Below are 4,100 nucleotides of genomic sequence, written 5' to 3'. Positions count from 1 at the left end.
TCATTGATACAAAGAACAAATATAATTGCCAGATGGGAGGTGCACTGGAAGACCAAGTTCAAAAGATGAAGGGATTAAGAAGTGCAAATTGACAGCTACAAAATAGTCACAGGGATATAAAGTACAGCATAGGGAATATACTCAATAATATTGTAATAAATATGTATGATGTAAGGTGTATACTAGGCTTATAAGCATTTTATTTATTTCAAAAATTTAGGTAACATTTGCAGTCAGCTAATAATGGCTGCTAACATCTCCTTGATCTCTCCTATGTGATTCAGAAAGACATGGTGAAGCTTTAAATACCATGCACAGTATAAATTTCCTTTTCTGAGACTGGCTTAGAGCTTCAATATATTGAGCACTCATTTAATACAGAGAGATTAATGTAATACCTAAAGAAAACAAACAAACAAACAAAAATAAAGCCTAAACTCTCTAGCCAAAGACAAGGAAAGTGGTAGCCTGGCAAGACAGAAAACTCCTAGAATTTCTCCACTCCAGCCAAGCACACAGAAAAAAACAGTGGCCCTACCTGCACCCATGAAAGCAAAGGTCATGTGGGAAGCTTAGGACTCTGCCCCTGGGAGACTGTAACAAAGTATACCCTAACTGCTTTGTAGGGTATTTGAGAAAGATGAATAGGAAGCTAGGGCTTTTATTCCTGCTGTGCACTAACAAACTCTTATGTGGTATGCCTGGACAAACATATGGTATGCCTAGATTTCCATCTGCTGCGGTAACAAGGGCCACACTCCTTCCAAATGGAGTGTTGGTCAGAGAAGGCCTAGTGGAGAATTAGGACTTTCATTATACTCATGTATTGAGTTGGTTTGATATGAACTCAAACCAACCACAATGCCAGTGGAGATCACATGTAAAGCCAGAACTGCCACCTCCACTCAACAATAATGAGGAATCCACTTCCCTCAGGGGGCACCATAGCCAAGTGGAGAACCTGGCTCTCCATTTCCTTCTGTCAATAACAAGGTGGCAACAATGTCTACTGGCATAGTGGTGTCAGAAACAGTCAGATAAAACAGGAAATGGAAATAAGATAAAAATTTTTATGACATAATAAAAATGGACAAGAATTCAATTGGAAATTGCTTACCATACTAAAACCCAGCAAAATCTCAAACTGAAAAAAAAAAAGCTAGAAATGCTGAGATGACAGTAATGTTAGAGTTATCTGACAAAAATATTAAAAGCACTATAGTAAAAATCTCTCAATGACAATTACAAATATGGTTGAAATGAATTTTTAATAAGGAAGCTGTCAGCCAAACAAAAAATATTACTGAAGAAATAGAAGATTTAAGAAGCTGAATAAACCCCATAGAGAATATACAAAAAGAGATCCATATCCAAACACATCATAATCTGTATTCTGAAATAAAAATAAGTAGAATTTGAGAAATGACACCTTACCTATAAAGAAAAAACATTTGTGTGACACATTTCTCATTAGAAACCATGGAAACCAAGGAAATTGCACAATATTTTTCAGATGCCAAAAGAAAAGAACCATCAATTGGACTCCTATGCCCTGAGAAAATATCCTTCAAGAATTAACAAAATATCAAGAAATTCTCCAATTAAAAAAAATTAAGATTTGTCACCAGCAAACTTACTTCAAAAGAATGGATAGCCCTGACTAGTGTGACTCAGTGGGTTAGGCCTTGAAGAGTTGCCAGTTTGATTCCGAGTCAGGGCATATGCCTGGGTTTTGGGCCAGGTCCCCAGTTGGGGAAGTGCAAGAGGTAGCCAATCAATGTTTTTCTCACTCTTTTTTCCCCTTCCATACCCTCTCTCTAAAACAAATAAACAAACAAACAAATAAAAATTTTTAAGACAATGTGTAGAGGATATTCTTTATACAGAAAACAAACAATAAAGAAGGAACCTAGGAATATCAAGAAGGAAGAAAAAACAGTAAGCAAAAATATAGAAAAATATACACTAGCCTTCTTTTGAGTTTTCTAAATTGCATTTGATGTTCAAAGCAAAAATATGTATATACATATATATAACAACATCTAATATTGTTCCAAATATATGCAGAGAAAATATTTAAGAATCTATATTGTAATTGTAGGAGTATAAAGGGACATAAAGGAGGTAAGGTTTATATACAGTGCTCAAAGTGGAAGATTTTGACACCAGTAGATTTTAATATATATTTATATATATGTAATACAATCTGTATCAACCACTATAAAAGTTATAAAAGAGATATAGCCAAAAACATTATAAGAAAATCTAAATGGAATTCAAAACGTATTTGAAAGGAAGGCATAAAAAAAGACTTTAAGATAAAAAAACAGAGAATAGAAAACAAAACTAAAATGTTAGAATTATGTCCTAATATATTAGTAAGTATAATCACTTCAATGAGCAGAACATTCTTTTCAAATGAGACAGAACAAATATCAAATAAAGAATATCCTGGGCCTAAAAAACCCTAAATGAAAAAAAATGGCTTCTACCATGAGCGGCACATATAGGGCAGCTTAATTGCTCTATGTGTGGAATCAACATCAAGCGATTTCAGAAGCGTAATTTTTTGGTACCTGGGAAGCTAGTGACCATTTGTCCTGGTGCCTGCCAAAAAGTAAGTAAGTAAGTAAGTAAATAAATAAACAAATAGGAAAACCTTAAATGATTAAAAAGAAAAAGAAGTTATATGAAATATGTTCCCAGGAACAGTAGAGTCAAACTAGAAACCAATAAAGTTAATGAGAAAAATGCATAAATAATTGAAAGTAAAACTACACAAAAAATGAAGGAAAAAACTTCAAAATAATTATTATTCTAAGGGAAAGTTTAAATGGATATTCTAAAGTACATGGTACTGAATGAAAATAAAAGTACAATATATCATAACCTCTGGTACATAGTTAAAACAGTGCAAAAAAGAAAATTAATAGTATTAAATTCATACCTTAGAAAACATAAAAAATTCAAATCAGTAATGTAATCTCCCATCTCAAGAATGTAGAAACAGAGCTCAGGTCAGGTAGCTCAGTCGGCTAGAGCATTGTCTTGATATGCCAAGATTGCAGGTTTCATACCCAGTCAACCAATGAATACATAAATAAGTAAAACAAACTGATCTCTCTCTCTCCTTCTCTTCCTCTATCTCTCTAAAATCAATTTAAAAACAAGAATATTGAAACAGAAAGAGGGAAGCAAATAGAAGACAGGACATAAAAATCAGAGGAAAAATAAATTAAAACCAATAAATTAGACAAAGTCAATGAAACAGAATTTATTCTCTGAAATAAATTTGTCATACCTAGATCATGGCCGATAAAGAAAAAAATAAGCCACAAATAATCAATATAAAAATGATATTGGAGACATTACTATAGCTTCTGTGGACAGTAAAACAATAATAAAGAAATTCTATGATTCTGCCTACATTAATTTAGCAATGTAGGTGAACTAGACTAATTTCTACAGTACAACTCAGCCAATACAATAAAATTTATATAGCTCTACAACTATTAAAGACAAAAAATAAGTATGTGTATAGAAGAACTGAACATTATCAACCAACTCCATCTAATTAACATTTTATAGATAATTCCACCCAAGAATAGCAAAGTACATATTTTTTCAGTTACATATGAGACATTCACTAAGAGATTCAAAAGTAAAAAAAATATATTACTTTGAAAGTAAAACTATTTTGACATGGTATAAATACTATATGGTTGAGTTGTGTTAATATGATCAAATATGGTTAAACATACCAAGAACTAATATAGTGAAAAATATTCATAGATTTTTTTCAGGATGTTAATGTTGTCTTTGATTTCACTAAATAGATATTAAGATACAGTATTTCAAATATTTCTATGAAAAGAATGAGTTATATTTTTAAGTAGTAAAAACCAGAATCTTAAATTTTATAAAATAAAGCTGATTCTAGTATTAGAAAGTAAAGCATCACAGAGCTGAGTCTGGGATGGTTATACAGCATTTCTTAAAAAGTCCTTGGTCTCACAAATGTAAAACTAAAATAAATAAGCAACAGCAGCAACTACTCCCACTATAAAATTATTTATATGGAAGATATTTCAACATTTGTG

General features: G+C 31.8%; 1 non-coding gene across 1 annotated transcript; it reads left to right on the top strand.

Moving 5' to 3' along the window:
- Nucleotides 1–2,477: 2,477 nt before the first annotated feature.
- On the top strand, nt 2,478–2,611 carry LOC123812285. Its single transcript, XR_006784561.1, has one exon. It is a non-coding gene; the product is annotated as a U11 spliceosomal RNA (small nuclear RNA).
- The last annotated feature ends 1,489 nt before the right edge of the window (nt 2,612–4,100 follow it).

Source organism: Phyllostomus hastatus, unplaced genomic scaffold (assembly GCF_019186645.2).
Source record: "Phyllostomus hastatus isolate PE091 unplaced genomic scaffold, TTU_PhHast_1.1 phas_scaffold_78, whole genome shotgun sequence".
Classification (NCBI taxonomy): domain Eukaryota; kingdom Metazoa; phylum Chordata; class Mammalia; order Chiroptera; family Phyllostomidae; genus Phyllostomus; species Phyllostomus hastatus.
Note: the sequence above shows the minus strand (reverse complement) of the source record. Positions and strands in the feature narration are given on the sequence as shown.